The sequence below is a fragment of the Barbatula barbatula genome (genome assembly GCF_947034865.1).
Source record: "Barbatula barbatula genome assembly, chromosome: 10".
NCBI lineage: Eukaryota > Metazoa > Chordata > Actinopteri > Cypriniformes > Nemacheilidae > Barbatula > Barbatula barbatula.
Window position 1 is genome coordinate 15,598,652 of NC_136773.1, and position 11,531 is coordinate 15,610,182.

General features: G+C 38.9%; 1 long non-coding RNA gene across 1 annotated transcript in view; it reads left to right on the plus strand.

Annotated features, from left to right (window-relative positions):
- Positions 1-10,198, plus strand: part of LOC306899349 — a 45,395-nt gene extending 35,197 nt beyond the window's left edge. The window contains exons 2-4 of the long non-coding RNA XR_013787191.1: positions 8,051-8,129; positions 8,240-8,769; positions 9,186-10,198. This is a non-coding gene — a long non-coding RNA (uncharacterized lncRNA). The remainder of the gene's footprint in view (positions 1-8,050; positions 8,130-8,239; positions 8,770-9,185) is intronic.
- The last annotated feature ends 1,333 nt before the right edge of the window (positions 10,199-11,531 follow it).

Consider the following 11,531-nt stretch of genomic DNA (forward strand, 5'->3'; position numbering starts at 1 on the left):
TGATGATGGCTGGATGAGATTTAGACTTGAAGAAGTGAATTCTCTTGCGATGCGTCTTCGTGCTCTGCAAAAGACTTTGAAGTTCAGTGACCTTTCAGTGAGTTTGCATGTACAACACGTCCTGACTTATAATACATAAGGTACAGTCATTTCCCTGTGACACTGATTTCTCCACTTTCAACCAAAAACACCTTTGGAGCTAAATGAATAATTCAAGTTAAGCTTTAATCACATCTCAGGACAGATATTTAGGACATCTGAAAAAATGAATGAGATGGATGGGGAAAATCTAAAATTTATGGAATTAGAGAATTAGCATAAATGGTATTATCTAAACATATAAGGCGCTAAGCAGGGATGTTGAAAAGGTCATTAACATTTTAGCGAATTGAATACAAAACCTTTAGACGTGATCCATCGATCAATCAATCCGTCTGTTATTCAATGTATAATTGTTATAAGACCGGCTGCCGCCAAGGCCTCTCGCCATATGTAATATGCATGACTGTGAACGCAAGCAAAAGTGAAAACCCGAAGCTTTTTGATGTATAGGACCTTTATTAATGTTTGAATAATATGTGCCTTGAGGGAGGGCTATAAATTAGAATTGTGAATTGAGGTATAAATTTTTATGAGGAACCCATCGTACGTTACCATTATGTATTTAAAAATGAAAGAATTGCCTTGATTCTGATTGAGCTCGCAATTGTGGAGTCTTAAAATTGTGAAAACATAGCAGAGGTTGTGATTGGGGGGAGGAGTCAAGTCTTAAAGTGCTGACTTGTGCACAGTACACTGACAAGCTTCCCATTATTTACATCTATTATAAATTACACAAAGTTCAGTAAACATGGGATTGTAATTAATCTTCCATTAAAATTTTACCGTCTACAGTAGGAGATGGAGTCGGGAAGGGACTAGTCATAGGAAGCATACAGACTTCTTCTAGTGAGGATGCTGTTCCAAAACCCATTTGGATACAAATTAATTATTAAGATTTAAAGGAACAGTTCCCCCAAAAATAAAAAATTCTGTCCATATTTTCTCACCCTTCAAATTTGTATACATTCCTACGATCTTCTTTAGGTGTCAAGCAAACAGTTCTGGGGCACTTTTGACTACCATTGCAATTTTTCCTACTAATACATTGTCAACTTTTCTAATCAAAATGTATGATGTCTCGAGTTTGACTCATTAAAGCAACAGCGGTGGTTCCTGACCTAGGTCTTCCTAGTTTTGACCACCTGTATCACTGAAACCGAGTTTTATCCAAGCGAGTAACTCTATAAGAACAGCTCATTGTGCTGTACTTCCCTCCTCGCTGGTGGTCGTCTCATCTCATTTCTCCTGCTATCGGTCTGCACACCTGCTAGAACCCATATAGATGGATGTTTGATGCATTTCTGTACAGCACAGGGTGAGTTGATCAAATTAGGTGAAAATGATAAAGTAAATGTAAGACTTGACTTGGGTTCATCACAATGCCGTGCGCCTTAATTTTCCTTAAAAACAGCTTTTTCAGATACATCAAAACAAAAGTACAGTGAAAATCACCATACTCTGTAGTGTACCCCACTAAGGTGTATTGTCACTTAAAACATATTTTGAGATGATTGTGTAATTTCACTTCTCCAAAGTTTTGCTATTACTTATAACCAACTGAATTTTAAAGTTATTTTAGCAGAATAACCATAAGTGTAGGTCAGCACATCAACAAAGAACCACATGTTCTACATCTCAAGTTTGACAATATAACAGAACCAAATATCTGTGTCCTATTATGGAACAATACATTGTTTTTATTTAAAACCAAACAAATTTCTATGTGTCAAATGCTTGCTTCAAAGGTTTGTGACAGCACAGTCTGTGTCTGTAAAAAGTGACTCTTTGTATGATAGTTTGTTATAGTCATACATTTTGAAGTCTATACAGCATGAATTACTGATAATACTACGACAACATTTTTTTTGTATCCCTGAATGACAGTTGTGTGCATACTTCTTGTGAACTTTGTGCTTAGTTCATACAGTGTTTCTTGGTAGATCATTATGTGAAAGTTTTGATCAAAGTTTGGAGATTTCCTTTTTTCACTTTATTTTACTGTTGACTAGCATTAATAGAGTGGCTTTTGAGAAGTGATTAACAAGGCTTGAAGTCTTTGTCACATCAGCATTTCATCAATGCACTGTATTGACCCTGAATTGAGACATATTATCTGTCGGGCCCTTTCAGAGCACTGTTCTAATCAAAGGCAAGCAGGTAATGCCCCATAATCAGTCCGGCTGCGGCCGCGCTCCCTGGGCAGCGTCTAATAAGGGAAAACAGGATTAGAAAGGGCACCGATCTCACCCTGCCAATGATAAAAGTGAGACTGCTGTGCATTTTGTGTGCTAACTGATGACACGCTCAGCTGTCAAAAAGGGCCCCGCTTTAATGATTCCAGGTGCTTCTGCCCCCGGGTCTCAGTTACGGGGAACATTGTTTCTGAAAGACAGGAGTGAGTGGCAAAGAGAGGAAGGAAGAGCACGGGAAGAGAAAATGGGGGCTTTAGAGATGTCTGCTCCACCAAGGGTTTCGCTAAGGGGCTTAAACAAGATGAACATTAAGGGCACAGTTATGTTGTCTCCCTGGGTCCCTGTGAGAAGCCTTTGATGTTGAGACAGGATAAAAATAGTGCTGTGCTTTTCCCTCTAGTAGAGAAAGATTGCACCATAATGTAGACCCGTACACATGACTGGCAACAGCAGTGTCAATTAGTCAACTGTTTACAGGCCTCTCTCTGTGAAATGTCTGGCTCCCTCTGAAGAGAAAAGTGTATTTTTTCGGAGGAGGGTTATTTGTAGCACTGTACCCATTTGCGCTCCCATCTGTTGATGCTGGATTGCACCTCAAAGACCAAATGTGGGCAAGCAAGATAGTTTAATAAGTACCCAAGGTATCTTCGGCAAACACGACGGTGACAATTTGGATGTCTGCTGTCTCAATGGGGATCCTTCTAAATTTAGTAAATGTATACTTTTGAGGGTAAACATTGTAGTGGAATATGTTAAAACATATATTGGATTGTCCCACAAGGTTTTTTTGTTTCTCGATAAGTTTACTGTTGAAGAATTCCTCAGGCTTTTAGATGGCTAATGGAAAATATGCTGGCTTTCAGGTTGGGTTTTTATTCTTATAAAACATATGAATCAATGGCAAGCTTACAGAGCGCCCAAAATGACTTGACAAATGGATTTTTTAAATGTGTTTGAGGTGGGATTCATCTGTCCAGTCAACAGAGTTCAGTTTTCAAATCATTATTGATGGGGGGCATTTAAAACAAGCATTTTTTATATATGTCTTAAAATATCGCTGCTGTCCTTCTAAAACCTCATATCTCCATATTTCGTGTTTTTTTGTTGCCCTAAATCATTATTATCAGTGACTCTGTTTGTCACTGGGATTCGCAAATATCTTACAAATACACAAACAAATACAAAAGCTGTTGATTCTTACAGATGCTTCAAATTCTTTGGGAAAAACGCATAGTACCAGAACGCATATGAAAAGAATATATTAAAATAACCGAAAACAACAATATTTTCATAAATTTGTTGTTATCTTCATCAACATAAATGTGACTATTTTCAAGACTCAATACTTTCAGAAGATGTCAAAGTTGCTTTGTTACAAAATCTCATTTTGTAAACTGGCCACAAAGTTGTCATGCAAAATGATTCTATATAAGTATATTATACATGTTTTCACTTTTGCTGCAGAGGGACAGAACATTATGATTCAGGGGTACTTGTTAGCATAGAACTTAAGCTAATAAATCAATTTCCCCCAAATTAAAGAAACAGACGACCCCCACATTTTCTAAACATAGTCGTTGCGAGTTCCTCAGAGGTAAACCAATTATTGCAGATGTACAGCATGCGTCAGAGTAATGCAAGCCGTATCCCAGATATCATTTAGTCAAAAGTTGAAGTTCTATACTCATGAGCCAAAAGAAAAGTAAAGCAGGTGTGTTGTATGTGAATACCCCTCTCATCGAGTTCAGAGGTACCACTGAAGTGTCTCATGTAACTACACGAGTACAGTTCCACTCTGCATAATAGACACACAACATCAGTAAACGCTCGACAATAGACGTAAACGATCCAGGAAAGGTGTAGCTCATTTGTGCAGAAATCCAGTTGTTCTAATGTATGGCTTTACTCCTCAGCACTTACCTATTCTGTGTAATTATACAAGGCCTTAGCTCTCTCCCTCTCTCGCTAATTCACAAAGGCCGTGGTGAATTGATGTACGGCACAATCATCTGCTAGGAGCTGATGTGATTTAAATGAAACTAATTAGGGAAATGTCAAACATAATTAATAAAACAGGTTTAAGTTGCGAAAACACTGTCAGCCGAATGAATGAAGATACGGCTGCTCTCGCGTTTCGCTGCTGTTCAATTAGGTCACGGATCCTGAGTCTTCTCGTTCTGTCTCATCCCTCTCTCTCCCTCTCTCTCTCTCTCTCGCTCTCTTTCTCTCTCTCTCTTGCTCTCTCCTTTCCTCCCTCCGTTGAGTTCCAGGGAAAAACTAAGGGAGGGGGGATAGGGGGGTAGGGTGGTGGTGTGGGGGGGAGCCACCGGTCTGAGGACGGGAAATAAATTTGCCTGTCCATCCGCCGCCTGGAAGAAATTAATTGCAGACTCCTCATCCTGTCTGGGTACAACAGGGGCATTAACATAAGCAATTTGCGTCCGACTTCTTCTGCCGGCTGCTTAATAGAGCATCAGACCTGGCCGATAAGGCTTGGGGTCCCTGATGCATTAGCATTTTCATAATATCAAAATATTATAGTGGCGTGAATTACCCAAGCCCCATTCATTATTGATAAGAACAAAAGGTTTTATAAATTACAAAGGGAGAGCATGACCTATAATTATGGCAAGCAAATTAGGGTTGTGTGGTAAAGTCAGTTACATTTGGAGGCAAAATAATGATGCAGGAGCCCTTTTTCTCTTTTCCGGTGGGATCTGAGAAATAATAGATTCCCTCACATCCACAGCTGGGACTGAGGAGCGTGTTTGTGCTATCATCATCAAGGACAGGGACTAGAGCCGGTGGGGTTGAGGTTTGTGACTTGCTGACCGATATCACATCCACACAGATATTAAAACCGAGCCGTGCAGTTGTCTCGCTGTGTTAGTTCAACAATGTTGTCCATTTAGTTAAACTTTTTTTTTTATCTTAGAGTTTTATAAAAGTGTCCTTCTGAATCCTCTTATCTCCATTTTGTGATTTTAGTGTTTTGCCATAAATCAATATTACTATCACCGGTTATGTTTGCCTCAGGGTTAAGCAAATATTTAACCATTAAAAAGTGCTTATAAACTGGGTTTTTATAAATGATTAAATACTGTGTTGTCAGTGTTTTTCCATTTCCTTAAAAAATTACGAATTTGGACATCAGAGGTTCGGAAGGACAGCGACGATATAGTTTTGCACAATTCTTGCTGAATCTTGATGTTGTAGACTGTTTAATCTGACGCACACGCATGGCCCAAAGTTAACTTCCGTTCTGTTTGTTGATAGGTCTGGCTGTTTGTTATATTTAGTTTATATAAATAATACTTTATATGAATATTTTATTGTATAATAATTGTAAATAAACAATTTGTTGAATGGGTCATGTAACATTAAGTTTAGCAAAGTAAAGGGTCTTCAACTGGTATCCCAAAATAAAAACGGCTAGTAGGGATGCCAAATATTTTTGTCCGAAAATGCCATTAATGGTTTCGGTCTGAAACAAGGACTGAAAACAAACCGACACACCTGCAGTTTGTCACTCCCCTCCCAAATTATTTCATTTAATTTTGAATAATACGTATATTAATATTTTATTGTATAATCATTTTATTAAATAAACAATTGGATCAATGGGTCGTAAGTTATAACTTTACCAAGTTTAGCCAAGTAACAGTTCTTAAACTGAATGTTATTAGAAATAATCTACAGGGACGTTTTTCGGCCGCGTACCGGAAGTTAACTTTGGGCCACAACAGTGTGTGTTTACATCGTTGTTTTAAACTGTCTACATACTTGTGTATACAGCACCTTCATTCTGAGTTTTACCAATAGCTCTCAGGTTGCTCACACAACGTGCAATATGTAAAAGATCACCATCTTTGCTCAGCTAGCGTCCTAGTGAACCGAAATAGCCTTTGAAAGAATCCTCTGGTGCCGGGTCTCACACAAACTGTTGCATGATGGGAGTAACCTTTTTTGCTCTGACCTAATCTGTTTGAAGGTCTTTGTCTCGGTGAGGAAGAAAGATATCATCCCTTCAGCCCCTCAGTGATTCATCATGAAGGAAAGCTTTAAGCTTGAATTAAATATGACTTTGTGACACAGTGAAGTTTAGGGAGGCAGGCCTCCGCTGAGAGAAATGGGGTTTTCTTATTGTTTGCTGACCTGGGCTTGTGACTGATGAGGGCACGGTTATTCCACTGAATTTTGTGAGTGTTTTGTGAAAAGTTGGGAACATCGCACAATTCACAAGTGTAGGTTGTGCTTACAACATCGGACACATTCGATTTCAGTGCACTGTAAAAAAACATTAACTGGCCAAAATAACACCACATTTCTCCTATCTGATAAGATATATCTTGTTTACTATCTGTATATCTTTCATTGTAGTTTACTGGTTTTATTAGTATAATAAAGTTAAATTGCTGTTTAAAACTCATTATGTAGGGCAATTCGGTGTCACGTTTATTGCCACAATTTGCTTCAGAAGCACATCACCATGTCAGCACCTTAATGCATTTATAAACTAATGAAATTGTAAATAAATTCGTGGAAATGAAAAGTGCTATGCTAACAATATGGAAATACGAGGAGTGTATGTACTGCGCTAATTAGTATGAATCTCCACAATGCTGAACAGAATGAGTTGTACAGTCCCTCGAGTTTTCTTATTGATTACACAGGATGCAAATGTAATTTCCTCCTTTAATGACTCTGTCCAAAAGCAGAATTTTTCTTTTAAGGACAAAACCGAGTCCACAAAGCAAGTCCTGTGGGAAGAATGCAAACACAAGCATAACATTACTCTAATAAAAAGCAGTTCTTTCTAATAGTGCATCTTAATGATTGAAATCTATCTCATCAGATATGTTGTGTACATTACCTAACCTGAACAGTATACAGAGACATTGTTTACCTGCCATATAAAATGTGTATCCGTTTAGTCGTTTTTTCCCAAGCTGCTTTTGTAATTATAGTAAATATTGGCATTAATATTTAATAATTGAAGTTTCAAGATGTTTCGATTAATAGTTTCGACTTCTGAAACTTTAAATAAACTAATGTTGAGAAGAAAGTTTGTCTTGATCATTAGCTATGTTTGCATGCCATTTAAATTATGGGCAAAACTGGAATATCGCATTAAACATTCGCAGCTAAGGCACCATATCAAATCCAATGAGTCAGTAGTAACTTCATGATAATTGCACCGAATAACACCGAGAGAGATGGAGCAGTAGAAAAAGCCATTTTGTTGTCACGTGATCACTGCCGAGGCAAAGTCACGTGACACTTTTGATCAACGATTTTATCCGCTAAATGTGTTTACATCCAGCATTTTTTATGATACTCAAAAATTTTGGCTGGAGTATTGGTGTAGGCTGGTAAATATCATAACAATGGTTCATTTGTTTTTCATATTTAAAAAAAACATTAATCGATAACTCTGGGTGCCCAAGCATAAATAAAGCACCAAACTTTTTGACGTTTTTAGATTATGGTCTTAGTTCATTACAAACAATATAACTAAGCTGAAAACTTTTTTTTTCGTCCATTATAAAATCGAACTCCGTACCCACGTATGAACTACACAGAAAAATGATTTCGATACTACTGTAGAGATGTTGTGCATGCACTGCACTGTAGTGTACTTTTTAAATAGCTAGAATGTCAAAGTCTTGATCTCAGAGTGCAATAGCCTGTTTATCATTCATTAACCTCTATCTGTAATGTTCTTCTCCCTCCCACCCCATAATATTCCCATACAGCTGAGGCTGTGAAAATCGTCCCCTAACCAATCCAAGCTCTGACACACTAATGTATCGTAAGGTCGGTGCCGAACTAAAGGTGACATCATATTTTTCCTCTCACTCTCCTTTTCTCTTGCCAACCTTCCATCTAATTGCCCTGTGCCAATAAGAATTAATTAGTCTGCTTATTTTTCTTGGGTTTTGGAGAGCTTCCCCATCTGGCGGGAAGGCGGTCCTCTGTGAGGCTGATTAATGGCGCTGAAAGACAGTTGCTGGAGAGGCTCCGCTCGGGCTGACGGCTTGTGTTCTGGTCCGGGTCAGAACCCACAGCAAGCTGCGCCGTGCCACCCCATTATACCGGCGCAAACTTTCCAGACTCAACCTCAGAGAGAGTCTAAAGACCTTTTCCAAAAACAGTAACGTTGACGACAAAGGAAGTGATGACCGGGACAATTACACACCTGCTAATTCTTTCAAGGGCTATCAATCACCTGATTGGACGGTCAGGGATTTCACCTCAACCTGACATTGATATAAACAGAGTCAAAAGCAAGCGAAATCATTGAATGATAAGTTGACAGCGTGCGAATGGGACAGGTGTCAGCGCATGAAGAAGGCTGAGATTAAAAATGCACAGAAGACGTCAACAGGCCCTCAACAGATCACTTAACATTACACAGACCACCTCAATCACGTAGTGAAGATTTGCTTCGGGACAAGTGACACTCTCTCCTCAGGTACACTACTGATGACAAATAGGATACTGTACACAAACAGTGGGGTTTATATTGATTGTTAATTATTTAAATATATAAATCGGTGTTGGTAGTCACCCTTTATGTTTGTCACTGAGTTTGGCAAATATCTAAACATTAAAATAATTAAAAAGTGCTTGCCAGTACAGTTTGTTCCATTTCCTGAAAAACAGCAAATTTGAACATCCAAAGCTTTGGCAGGACAGTGACAAACATTTTTATATTTGCAGTTTTTTGGTTTTCGTAAACTATAATAACAAACAATGTAGTTTTTAGTTCCAAACTTTTCTTTTAGGTTTAAATACAATTTAATAACCTAGATTATCAAGTTGCTCTTAGTTTTTTAGACCCCACTGTATAATGCATACAAATACCTGTTATTTTTATGTGCATCACAGACCACCGACCTCTCTCACCCATGTGTTCGGATGCTTTCACCACCATGAGGTAATGCGATGCCCTTCGGTCAGCGGCTGATCTTGGTCCTGTGGAGCTCTTTCTCCAGCTCTGATAACTTTAAGCTTCCAGCCAAGGAGAAGAAGAAGAAAGCTGATAGATCTCCCAGGCCACTGGAGCCTGGACTCATTTGTCAAGCACATGTCAAAGGGAAGATGACATTTACAGCCCTGTGAAGTGACTGCCTCCAGCTCGCTGAGCAGCCCTGAAGTAATAAATGTTTACCTTAAAGGAAGAGTGCTGCCAAACCAACCTCTCACCAACGACAGAAAGAGGGCCTCTCTGCTCTCGGGGTCCTTATTTCTAGGACCCCTCACTCACGCTGTCAAAAAGAAACAGATTAATGACACAATTTGCCCGACAAATCATATTAGTGGAAGCAGACGCAACGGTGAAAACTTTTATTTTTGCCAGTACCATTTTCAAGGAGCGATATCAGTTCAAATAAGATGTATTCCTGTCTGACATTTATAAAGGTGGGTGGTGAGAGGGAGAGAAATATAATGATCCACAGAGAGAGAGGTGACCAGCTTTGAACAAATATGAAAAAAAAAGAAAGCTCTGGAGGAAAAGGATCTATTCATAGTGGTGTCAGTGAACGGGCTTCTTTGCCTGTTTAATGCAGGGAGCTGATGTGCGGACGGCGTGCTCAATAACTCTCATTGGCGGCGTACAGAAACCTTTAGACTGCTTCCAATCAGCAACTCTTAATAGCTGGAAACAAAGCCATCATCTGAGGCCCTCGCATCATCAGAAAGGAAGTGCAACCATTATCTCTCTTACTTTAGTCCATACAAGTGAAGGATGAATAGACTGGAGATAAAATGTTGTTTTTTCTCTCCATCTTTTTAGACACCGTAGGCACTTATACAATAGACAAATGTTGGAAGGAACAATTTATCAGATTGTATTTGGTTCATATTCATCCTAATAAAAAGCCCACATGATTCGTCATAAAGAATAGTCCTTGAAGATTCCCTCCTGACAAATCTTTGAGCGCTCAAATAACCTTAATATTTAAAGGGATGAAAGGGAACGTCCATTGAGATGCTTTAAAAAGACTGTGAGTACGAGATCGGGATGGTCCTTCGTGGCCACTTTTCACGGACAGTACTGCAATCCGATTAGATTGGAACGGAGTCATGCAGGACAGGCTGTAGAGGTGATTCGCTAGCTCCGGGGGGAGTATGTATAGTCGTCTCTAATCACTGCTCTGACGCGCCACAGAAGACATTGAGATACTGTACTAAAAAGAAACTAGAATCCAGATTTCAGGGTGAAATGAGCACATGCGAGTTGAAGGAAAAAGGAAACATTTCATTTTGTAATATTTTGTTATTGGTGTTTGCATTAAAGCAATCGTATTGTAACACCATAGCAACACCCTCAGCACCCTGGTGACCACTTAGAAGTTCACTTACCTACATCAAGCAACCAAATAAAATACTAAATCCTAATCTCATAGCAATGAAGTATTCTGTATTTTCTTATTCATTTTTCATCATCATTAAGCATAATCCTAAATCAAGTCATTTTCTTCACTTCATTATAAAAATGCACTTTGCTTTTTACTTACAGCGACACTACGTAGAATTGGCCTCTTTGTCGCCATCTCAGTTTGTAATTGCTACTGCAGGTGATGTGCGGAGGTATTTTCTTTACGAGAGTTGTGATTCGGCACTGCTCAACTGCGCGGATGAGTCTGATATTTTGAGTCGTGGTCTGTGACTGTGCACCAGTGAGAATCTTCCCTGTACATCAGAAGATGTAGTGTAGTGCAGTGTATAAACACAGATAACATGGCAGATGATATAACACGAAACAAATAAGAACATAAATAGACCCAAATAGCGCAAATGGAGGCTGTGTTGGAGTGTTTTGATATTATTTCGGATGCTGGGTCATTTCCATACCTGCCATTTTGCCCGGGAGTCTCCAGTTTTGTCATCTCTCATGGAAACTCCTGAAATGCGAACCGGACAGAAGATCCCGAACACTGGTCTTAAATGCTGACAAGTACGGTTATAAATCATTGTACATGATACCACTATATATACTATTTGCAAAGCCTTGCCGGGGAAATAAGTCTGTAAATTTGAGTAAAATCTAAGGCTTCATTTATCCATGCTAATTCGCGCCACATGAAATACAGATGTGGGGAGGTAACTTCTAAATCACCAGAATTATGAGGTCCCCAGATAATTCAAATCCCATGTGAATGGTGCTTAAATTACATTTATCATAATGAACATAAAGAGAGAAAGAGGTTAATCGGTAGCTAAATTGAG